We start from the raw sequence: 12,739 nt of genomic DNA on the forward strand, positions 1-12,739 counted from the left end.
AGAGAGAGAGAGAGAGAGAGAGAGAGAGAGAGAGAGAGAGAGAGAGAGAGAGGCATTATGCTGCTGAGTGTCTTTCTACCTTGGAGGAAGGACAGACCCGGAGAGAGAGAGAGAGAGACAGCATGCTCATCTCGTCCAACTCTCACTCTTTCTCCCTCGCTCACTCCTCGTTTTTTTTTCTCTCCCAGAGTTTCAAAAGAAACCCAGAGCTCTGCAGCCTGCACCACCATCCGCATATCAAAAGCACACATACTAGCACAAATAAAAAACCTACAGCCGTGTGGAACACAAGCAGGAGAGGCGTGCCAGAGATAAGGACGTTGTGTGGCGGTGTGGACAGTGGGGCAGTGTTTTTAGACTTTGCTGAATACATGTATTCAGTCCTGTTCTATTGATGAGGGGAAAACTGATTGAGCGCCAAAACGGCGATTGGGGGGGTGTTAGAGCCTATGACGTCACATCGCGCCACATCTTTGCACCAATGGCGTACGCCGCAGGTGTAAGACAAAAAAATTAATAATGAAAACAAAAAAAAAGCAAAGACAAAAGACGTAGAAAGCATAAATCAAACAATAGGCGACGTCGGGGTGGGAATAAACTTGGGTGTCACCAGTTGCTTGAAATGTGCCTGTATATACTTTTAAGCCTCGCCCAAGCCCTGCATGCTTCGTCTACCTTCGCACGCTGTGTTTTTTGCTAGTCAGTTGTTTACCATCTAACATGTGGCAGGAATTCAAAAAACTTGGCAGAGCCTGTTGCACCGGCGTGTTGCACGACGCCGCGGAGAGAGAGAGAGAGAGAGAGAGAGAGAGAGAGAGAGAGAGTTCACCCGAGGATACGGCTCTGGTTTTGGCTCGGCTGCCAACTTCTGACACTGTAGCCCTCTGCGCGCCGCGGCCTCGCCCCAGTATACTGCCTGAGCGGCCTGCGTGCGCAAGGGCCTGCCATTGATGAAACTCCAATATTAACAACCACCATCTTCTCCTCTTCACAACACCTCCAAACAGTCCACAAACTCTCAGGGCTTTTTCACCACCCTTTATTTCTTCTTCATATTGTCGCTGTCGGGCAGAAACCTTGTGTCACAATATTTAATCCAGAATTTTATTCTCTGTTTTGGTTTGTTTTTTTGCTCATAATAATGCCCTATTTTATACGTTGCCATGTGACAGTGCCGCGCAAAAGTATAGTGGAAATATCAGATCCACAAGCTCACAACGTGATGCGTTGTGAGCTTGCAGATCTAATATGTTTTTTTCTATTTTTGAAAAAAAACATTGTCAACAATTCACAATTCATCAATAATGAAATGACTAAAAAGCTTGTGACTGAATATAATAACTACAGTGGGTCCATTGGAAGACAGGTCATTCTATCCATTTCCTACGAGGTTTCAGCCTACCAGAGACGATATGATATTCACGAGACACCTTGAATCAGACGGTTTATTGAGCTTTGCAACACGGCGAGGTGACGACGCTCCTAAAACTCAAATATGAACATTTGGAAAGCAATCAAAACGATCCCAACTTTGACGTGCGTAGCCTAGGATCAAACCACGCGGCAGCACCGTGACTGCATACCTTGAGAGAGCCCTAGAAATGACACAGAGTGGTTATGAATTATGCCCTCGCAGCAGACTGAAACAATATGGTTGTTGATCTAGTGCACCGTATCAGACTCTGGGAACACTTACGTCCTTATCAATCACCCTGTGAAGGCACGAAAGACACACACACACACGCGTGCGCGCGCACACGCACGACTGCTGGTCAACTGCAGATTAGATTTATTGCACGCAGATAGCACACTTTGTGCTATATATTGCCTTGCTGCCTGGGATGAACCACACGCGCAATGTTTCCCACAGAGCCAATGGAACGTGCAAACTTGCAAACAAAGTCAGATGAGCGAGGAAAGGCGAGTCAGACAAATAAAAATGATCAAACAAATTAAATTCGACAGCAAAAATCACAAACAAAAAACACATTTTTTACAGTACAAATGATGAGATTGGAGGCCTTTATCGGGGAGGAAACCTGGTCTGGAGACACAGGAAAGAATCAAAGCATTATAATTCTCTTCTGGACAGAAGCGGCAATTTCCTCAATTTATTAGTCGTAACGTCTTGTTAACAGCCAAGCTAATGCAGACCAGTCAGCCAGACACGTCTGTAACGGACAGAGTTATTGGAGCGGGGACTTCTGTGTCCAATAGAAGCCTGTGTGAGAATATCCTCTCTGTCGACTGGAAACCTCTATGTCCAAAACTGTTACTTTTCTGCATTCAAATTAAAAAGAATATTTACGTGTATTTACTCAAGTACTGTGCTTGAGTAGCATTTTGAGGTGCTTTTACTTTACTTTTTTATACTTTATACTTTATACTCCACTACTCCACTACAGTACATTTCCCACTGCAATTAAGTAAAAACGTACATTTTAATTAATATTACAGAACATTTATGAACCAATTCCTATTTTATATTTTGTCTATTCGAAAATGGCCAAATTACAGGCTCACAATGCGTTGTGATGCAATGTGTTGCTTGTAGATATCCAAAAAAGTTTGACAAATTGTGGAAAGATCTCAACCATGTCAATATTTTTGTACTTTTACTCAAGTTCAAATTTTGAACACAGGCCTTTTACTTATAACAGACTATTTCTACGTAGTGGTATTGCTACTTTTACTTAAAAAAAAGAAAAGAAAATAAACTGAGTATGTCTTCCGCCACTGCCCAGAAGGGCCATACGTTTAGCATTTGTTACATTTTCACCTAATAAGAGCAACAACCGTGTTTGTCTTTGCTCACCGGCAAAGACAAACACTGCGCTCGCTGGGGCCGGGGGGGGGGCCTTCCTCTCTCTACTACGAGGTGGTCCGCTGAGAGGCCCCTCGAGAGCACGCGCCTCCACAACTTCTCTATTACAGCCGTGACCCCTGGGGTCAAACTCTGAAGGGCTCAGAACAAAGGCCACGACCCCGGGGTCAGAAGTGTAACGCTGGGGGCAGGCCAGGGGCCCCATCATGTCGGCTGAAGGGGAGCGTGCTGTTTGCTTTGAGAAGGTAAGGATCACTAACACCGCAAGCACAGGGGCCTAATAAGGATTAAGGGGCCATCCCCCCTTTGGGATGTCAGTCAGGGGCCTCTACATCACTCTCTATTAACCTTCCTGACCCCCGGCGGCCATTACGGGGCCTCTGGGGTCACGGTCGCTCGCGCTACAGCAAAGCCGAAGGCCGCCTGCACTTAACTGACAGCGCCGGCGCTCAATATATGGGAAAGGGTGTGTGAACAGGTAAATAATTTTATGATACACGCTATCTGCATCTGTTTGGGGGGGAGAGGGGGGGGGGGACGGAGGGTTCCCCAAGGGGTCCCCAGCTAAAACATTGCTGCTATTTTTGAAAATGTTAAAAATTCGAATCTTTTCTAATACCGAGCAGTGGCCAAATACCCATATCAATTTGGGGGTCCTTGACATGAAAATGTCAGTGTAGCAGACATTCCACCTGTCTTTTAACACAGTCAATTTACAACTACGGTATTCACAGAGGCTGCGAGGGAGATCTCAAGGTAAGTACTGCACAGATGCACGTGAACGTGGTCACCTTGTACGAGGCAAATAAAAACACACATCTGGAGCCTTCAGCTGTCACCTGAAGCCACTTCAAATGACAGTTCCCGGGTTAGTGTGGTAGGCTACAGTACGCTAATGTTAACACAATAAAAGGTATGGATCTGAAAATAACGAGAGAGCCCTGGAGATGACACGACACGTGCGCTACCATAGCGCTCCTGCAGTGACCCGGCTTGAATGATAATACTAGGAAGGTAACAACCGAGAGACAAAATCACAAAATGGAGGACAGGGGGAGACAACATGGCGCCCAGAGTGCATGATGCAGTAAGTAACACACTGCTTGCAGCCTGCCAACTCACCCAAACCACAAACATTTATATAAGAAGGCAAAGATATACATTTTTCTTACCCCACCAAATGCCAAAATGGACACTAAGCTAACTATTTGTACACAATATATCGATTCCCTTATTCTCCTAAGGTCCGATATACATATTTGTTAAGTATGTACTGTATAGTCTATCATGGACAAAGTAATTTATTTATATGCCATTTATATGTAAATATAATTTACAACCATCAAGCTAAATAAAATCTAATGTTTGCGTGCATTTGTAAGCCTTTGAACAAATCAAGTGCCTTATTTAAAAGTGTATGATGTTTTAAAGAAGCTCATGAAAGGATAGAATAGTAGAGGAGATTTTTTTCTTTCACTCTTAGTTCTGCAATTGAGGGAATCATTTTATTTGAACTCTTCCTGCTTTATAAACGTCTGCACAATCTATATCCCCCTCGTTTCATCAATATGATTTCATTTATGGAATTAAAAATGAAATATCACTGTCTGGCTGCAAATAGCCCCAGTTTATTATATTTCTAAGATAGAACAATTAAATTGAAAGTACTAAACAATAATAAAAGATCCTGCAACCAATATTTACTGACTAAAAGGATAGGCAAATGAAGCTGATGTTGAGAATGCATTAGATTTTCTTTTAATTAACACATTTTTGCCACCAAATTTGTAACTCTATTTGTATAGAATATGTTATTTTTGGAACAAAAAGAAATGAAGGAAAAGCAAACATGACATATTAATAGGTTTATTATGATTATTAACAAATGTAGTCTACACACACACACACACACACACACACACACACACACACACACACACACACACACACACACACACACACACACACACACACACACACACACACACACACACACACACACACACACACACACACACACTCGATATAACCTTACAAAGGGAAAAACTAAATTGGACAGAGATATTTATTTTCTAAAACATACTGGGTGGTGAAAGTACTGTAAAATAGATCTAATCATAACTAAATCATTGTTATGCAGAACGTTTACTCTGTCCTGTTAAATACAGACAGCTTTTTATTACATGATGGTAAAATGTAAAACCTATAGATATTGTTTTGGGTGATTAAACATCAACAAGCTATAGAAAAAGCAGTTAAACTGTGGATCACTGAGTAACACATTTTATGCAATATAAATATGTTTTTAAATACAAATCCACAGTCTGCAATTAAAGTTTTTTAAAACAATTATTGGTGATTGAGATTATTTTCCTCCCAGAAATTAATTAATTCAGGGTCCATGAAACTTTCTAGGATTCAACACAAGTCAGTCATTGAAAATATGTTATCACTGGAATTTCAGCCCAAACTCTTACTATTGCAATATACATAAATGTTTCACCTTTTACATTTATGAATTGATTTAAATAGCAAACATGTTTATAGTTCAAATATGTCATCTTATTTCAACTTTGTTCTATTAAAACAAGCTGTCATATTAACTTTTTTTAACACTATGCCTGTCAGACTTAAACATTTGCGCAGTTTTATTTTTATTTTTTTGTGCTTGGGTGGTTTGATTATATCACTTTTGTAATGTTTTATGACCATATAAATCATTTGAGACATATGCGATGCAAAGCCACTTGATCATCATCAGACGACCGACAGTCAGTCAAATAAATTATAATGGCACATGTATCCAAAATGTAAAAAAAGCTTTCTTGGGATTTAGGCATTCTATGCAAAATCAGGGTTTAATTTACCCATTTTAACTCTGAGAAGAACTTATATCCTATGCCACTAACTACTCCGAACAGGCTATTTATTTAAAAAAAATGCAACTCTGAGAGTGTACAATTGTAACCAAATGGACCCGTAACAATTTGTACACTCTCAGAGTAAAATTAACTCTTCAACTCTACAATTTCACTGTGTATTGATTATTGCTGATTAAACTTTGATAATAATTATGGTTATTGACTGCAGCTAAAATCCTGCATTAAAAATGTATCACTTGGACGGTCATTAAGCTCACTCACCTCTGGAGACAAAATCCATTCAGATCAGAGAACGTATTCACTAGAGCAAAGGTTGGAAGAACGGGGGGAGAGAGAGAGAGAGAGAGAGAGAGAGAGAGAGAGAGAGAGAGAGAGAGAGAGAGAGAGAGAGGACAAGTGTTCCCGGACACTATTAAAACAGCCACAGAGACAGTCCATCCAGACTGCTGCCTGTGACCAACCAGATCTCTACCCCTGCTCCCAGGCACAACCTCGCAGACACCCCTCTCTCATTAAAATAAGGGCAGTGCTCTGGGAAAACCATCGTCCTACTTTTCAGTTAACCGTGACACTACCTTGCCTTGCTGTGTCACTCTTCCATATTGGCAGGTTCAGTCAAGACAGGTTTGTCTTCTTGGTTTTCCGGCCCCGACTAGGGATGGGACAATAAGCGATATTATCGTTTATCGTGATAAAAAAACACTCCTGATAATCGTATCGTGGAGATTTAATTTCCTCCGTCATGCACTGGGATCAATTCACCTTTTATTTGCAGAACTGCATATCCGGTACCATTTTAAACCCTCTATTGGTAAAATGTACTTATAATATACGTACTTGATACAGTCTTTTTTCACTCTCTACCAAATGTCTTTGCCAAAATAAATAGCCGATCTACAAGCTCACAACGTTGTGAGCTTGTAGATCTGCTATTTTTTTGGGCAAATGTAATCCTGGATGTGGGGGATATTTTGATTATCGCGATAATATCGTGAATCGCGATTTCTTTGGTCACAATAATCGTGATATGACATTTTCACATCATCCCATCCCTAGCCCCGACAGAACGCAGCGCTCTTGTCGTGTTACAACAAAAAGACGCGAATACGGACGTCAGCCTTCAGCGACAGCGAGGATGTACAGTAGGGTTCTCAAACTTCGACTTTTCAATTTCAAATATTTCTGATCTACAAAACAAGCTATGAAATTCACATCAAAAGACATTTTGGTATTTAGGTCATACTCTAACTTTGTTCTGTATTTTGAAACAACATAGAGTTATATGTAGGGAGCTGGAACATATGGTCAAACATTCACCATAATTTCTTTCCCCCCTACAAACTGATGCTCTGAAATGTCTCATCATCATGCACTTCTACAAACGGAGTCCCTAAACACAGGTTCAACTGCACACAGCAAAGCACTCACCTTCGTCATCCTTTCTAGTACGTGATATTGAACCCTCCGCATACCTCTGCTGTCACCTGCTACTTAACCGCTCAGAACAAACAAAAGAAAAAAGCAAAGAAATAAAAGAGAGACAAGAAATAAAAAATGTGCCCCTCGTTGCGGAATTAGGGCTTCTGTGCCGTTCTCGGGGAGCGCTACCTCCTCTTAAAGAGTTGGGACACGTGCGTGTTGGTTCTAGCTTGTTGCCACGTTACACGGACCGCTGCTGCATGGAGCTGGTCTGGCCGGCCCTGTACTCAGCCCTGACGCCATGCAGGCCATCGGCACATAACCAGCCCCCCACCGGGACGGGTACGCAACCCCCCCCCCCCCCCCCCCCCCCGCGCACCCGACCCCGCCACTACCCACCTGATCATTCTCTAACGGTGCCCTCCCTGAGCTCTCATGGTCTCATTTTCATCTGAATCTGATCTGGATTCTGAGAGGCCGAGCCAAACTTTTTCTTTTTGAAGGTTTTGACGAGCGAACGGCGAGAATCTAACCTGCAACCTCTGCAATCAAAGGTCAAGATCGAGAGCGGGTCTATTTCTCACTCAATTTGCCAAATCTGTCACACAATTCACCTGAGTTAGGGTTCAGGAACGCTCCGAACAGAGCATCCGTTTGATTTCATAATGGGTCACGAGTCTAGACACACACACACGCACGCACGCACGCACGCACGCACGCACGCACGCACGCACGCACGCACACATACATGCGCGCGCGCGCGCACTCACACACACACACACACACACACACACACACACACACACACACACACACACACACACACACACACACACACACACACACACACACACACACACACACACACTCTCCTGCACATGTCTGATGGTGTCTGGGTTTTACAAAGCAACACGAGGCTTGGAAATAAGTGCACTGTGTGTCCAGGGATTTCATGTGAACAGAATGAAAATTGCTTGATTAAAATAACGAGGAGCAGAGTCTCTGAAATTGGAACATCGGTCGCACCAGTGTGTTGTTGTTCTTAATGAGAAAACCACCTCACGTGTAGATGTTGTGAGTGGCTCGAAATTATAATCTGACGCAAGTTCTTTTTTTTTCCCCTTCTGGTTTAATTGTGGTTCATTGTAATTGTAAGAAGATTTAAAGGTTAAAAAAAGGTGCGCCTGTGTGTGTGTGTGTGTGTGTGTGTGTGTGTGTGTGTGTGTGTGTGTGTGTGTGTGTGTGTGTGTGTGCGCGTGCGTGCATGCGCGCATGCGCGCATGCGTGTGTGTGTCCGTCCAAATGACCCACAGAACAACTCAAGGACATGCATGTCATCACTGTCGGGCAGAAACATCGTATCTCCAAGTTTCAAATGTGTACGGGTTTTCCTAAAATAAAGCCCTGCTTCACCAATACAAGACTCTCGCACAAAACTAGGGAAAATGGCAGATCTGCAAGCACACAACGCCTCGTCGCGAGGCGTTGTGTGCCGGCAGATCGGCTATTTTCACTATTTTAGATCATTTTTTAAAATGATAAATACACAACGCTTTTGGACATACAGGGTTTCCACCCGACAACGACGACATGCTGTGCTCAGATGGAGGGCTAGAGGCGGCAGCGCCCAGCGCAGTCTTGATGGTAGTTATTTCATCTTTAATTGGATTTTAGTGAGGCTGCTCCCGGTGGGAGCCCTGAATGCTTTAACCAGTGAAAAATAGCAGATATACAAGCTCACAGCGCGGCACCGAGTGCCGCGCTGTGAGCTTGTAGATCTTCTATTTTTGGAAAAAGTCGTGAAAATGTGTGCAAATCTTTGAATATATGTATTTTCAAAGCGAACGTTTGTAACTCAAATGTTGCTTCTGGGTGGTCCATAGGAAACATAGGTTTTTCAAAAAGTCTTAGAAGGATTCAAAAGGCACTTATAGAATCGGGTCAAAATTCTAATTTTCATGATTTTTCAAAAATAGCAGATCTATAAGCTCGCAGCGCGGCACTCGGTGCCGCGCTGTGATCTTGTATATCTGCTATTTTTCAATAGTTAAAGCATAAAATAATGATACACAAAATGTGTACCCGTTCTAAATGGGTTAAACTGTACACATTCACTGTACATGCACTACGCATGGACTTACATGTGCTGTATGCACACACTGTACATGCACTGTACATGTACTGTACATGCCCTGTACATGTACTGTGCGTGCATTGTACAGCAACATTGGACTGTAATTCAAACATCTTTTACTTGAATTGTATAATTCACACATTTTAGACTAAATATACATTCATCTCCGTCGTTGTACAGTCAAATTTAAAGTTAAACATGATTTAATTTCACTTACACTCCTTTTTTTTATTTGGTTCCATTAATCTCCCATTCAATTATGTGCCTTATATTACAATTACACATTACATACATTTTTTCAGTGCACACACTCTGTGAGGGTCTGTGGAAAACCTTTCCACCCATAACAAGTAGAATGTTTAATAATCAAAAGTGTTGTGTACAGCGTGCACAATTCTATACTATTTTAATTCATCGATTAGTAACTGAAAAGAGCGCACAGACGTAGCCAAATATACCCATAACTAACTTGGTTACATTCATGCACTCAAAAGTGAAATGAACACAGGGGAGTTTACCAAGCACAAAAAACAGAAGGTACAACAAAGGTTGTAGGACAGCGTGGCTCTTTCTTTGAAATCAGTTATCGCTGTTTATTTTCAGCTTGAGTTTATTTAGTCGTCTGTTTTGAGAAAGGGCAACAATGGCTGGTTTGTGTGTCCTGGTGCGAGTGCGTGCGTGTGTGCGTGCGTGCGTGCGTGCGTGTGTGTGTGTACTGTGTATGCGTGCGTGCTTAAGCACAAGCACGTACACGAGTGCGTATGGGCAGGTGAGCATGAACCCCAGCGTGCCTAATAGATTGAATTTTTAAACAGACGATCTACAAGCTCACAGTGAGCTTGTAGATCTGCTATTTTTGACGTGGTGTAGACAGAGAAAAGAAAGTGGTCCAAGACAAGTACAGTTGCAACTTTTCTATAACATTTATTTTGTGTGAAAAAAACTAGAAAAAATTAGCATGCATTGGTGCTTTTATCTCTGACTTAATGTAATTTGCTCGAATAAAAAACATTTGAAACAGTTGCAACTTTTCACTAGTGGGTTGAAGTTTCTCAAACCTTTTTAGGCCTGACCCCCAAAATAAACTGGGGACGCCCACCCTGACAAACACTTGGAATTGTAGGAATTACATTTAATGTGACTCGGTTCCACAGATAAATATTGTGAAAATAGCCGATCTACATGCTCACAACTGAGCATGTAGATCGGCTATTTTAACAATGTTCGCCTCTTGCTTACTTAATATTTGACAGTTTGGCCAGTTTGGTATTAAAACGGTCTTGAACGTCCTTAAATTGTCACTTTATAAATGTGCAGATACCCTGTATACACTTATACTGTATGTTGGTTTGTTTACCGTTGAGTGAGAAAAATAAATTACATTAAGCTAATCATCTGGGGACCCCACAAACTAATTTGGGGACCCCACTTGGGGTCCCGACCCCAAGTTTGAGAACCACTGGGTTAAGATGCTAGCGGTCATGTGCCTGTCAGCTGCAACAAAAGCCTGCCTATGTAGGGTGCATACTGATGGGCTCCTTTGTGTGCAGGCAGCACTGCACACATCCATGTAGGCCCTCTCTCTCGCAGAGCACAGTGCCAGGTCTGGACTGCACTCTGTGGGACTGCATGGCATTTCATTAATAACTAAATGAAAAGTCTAAGAAATTAGGCACATCTACACGCTCACAATCTGCTGTTTTCACTAGTTTGCGTCCTGGGCAAACGTCTGATTTTGCTTTTAGGTCACGAGAGCTAAAAGGTTTGGGCCATGGGCCCGCCTAACACTAGTGGGATTTTTACTCTGCGCTTTGCTTTCATTGTTCAAAAAGAAAAATGTCACGCCTGATGCTTTTTATTTTTTTACTTCACATCTCGTGTAGTTGCATTTGCCTCACTTCTACTCTGCCTTAACACAAGTCCCCCGTGTTGGTTTAACTCCAAGACGCAACATGTTGTGAGTTTGGAGACCGGCTATTTTTGGCGCGCAACAAACAACAAAAGTAAAGTTAAAGAAAAGAAAATCTCCCACAGACAAGTCAATAAACCCACAATAACACTCCCATATACAAGTTCTACTTTTTACGGTTACATTTGAGTGAATATTTAAAAGAATACGTTCAAACAGGTGGGCACATCAGATGGAGGTGTGTGGTGATGTTGTGACATAGGACACGTCGCAACACAACAGGAGACACGGTGAAATGCACCGCAATACGGCGCGGCAATTTTGTACAGGATAAGTGCTACAAACACATAGTCGCTATGGGGTTACTTTTTTGTTTCGTTTTTTTACCGTGGGGCATATCATTTTCAAACAGAAACAGATAACAAAAGCATCAGATCAAAGCTCCTTTGAGTGCAATCATGTATATTTAGTCTTGACATACTGAATTGTATGCCAGAAATGTTCCCTACGCACGATACATTCCCTAAGCAAACTCTCAGACAACTTGTGCACACTAGTGTATATTGTAAACATTTATATTTTCCATTGTACAGTATGTTGGATAAATGTTTTCGCGTTTTACAAGGTACATTACATCTCGATATGCCCATATTTAGTCTGCTGTATTTATGTTACTAACCCGACCCAAGAGATCCAATTCTTAATGTATGTTAATGTATACAGAAAGTGATTAAACCGATCCTAATCCCAATTTATTGGGATATGGAGGGGCTGGCGTATGGGAAATGAATGTCTGGACTGGCTTTTATCAGCCGGGACCTGAAGTCAACCTTAATAAAGGTGTTGAGGCTCCCGGCACGACTCGGATCAGATGAAGTTTGTGATTTGATAAGTAAAGGTAACCCTCGCGTTGATGGTCTTGTGATATATGTATATATATATATATATATATATATATATATATATATATATATATACAGTGATGTTACTAGGTTTTCAATGTAATGGGTCCCGGGACCCACAGGTGGTCATTCAAATGGGTCCCAGAAATGTTTTATGAGTCCTCAATACAATGTTTTCGAGCGCTGTGAGCTTGTAGATCGGCTATTTTCAATAGGTTTTCCTATTTCTTATATTTATTTTACAATTTGGCTAACGTTTGAACTTAGAACTACTAAAACTACTAAAACATGTGCCCCAAATGAATTTGGGCGCGCAAAATGGCGTCGGACGTCGGTGGAATCAAAACATTGACGTTTCTACCGCCTGTTTAAGACTTTCTACGTGGATTTTATTTGTGTTAACGTAGGGTAAAGTAGGATGCTTTCACCCATGAACAATGGTGGTGTCTGTGGAATTTTAAAATGTTTTTCTTTTACCGCGACGCAGTAAATGATTTTAACATGGACTCCAATGGAGGCGCATCCCCGGGACCCCAGGACCATGACATGAATGAGTCCCTGGGCGACTTGAATGAGTTTTTGATGCGGGATGCGCACGTAATGACATCACTGTATATATATATATATATATATATATATATATATTTTTTTTTTTTTTTTACCACATGA

Source organism: Nannobrachium achirus (genome assembly GCF_963921795.1).
Source record: "Nannobrachium achirus genome assembly, chromosome: 23".
Classification (NCBI taxonomy): Eukaryota; Metazoa; Chordata; class Actinopteri; order Myctophiformes; family Myctophidae; genus Nannobrachium; species Nannobrachium achirus.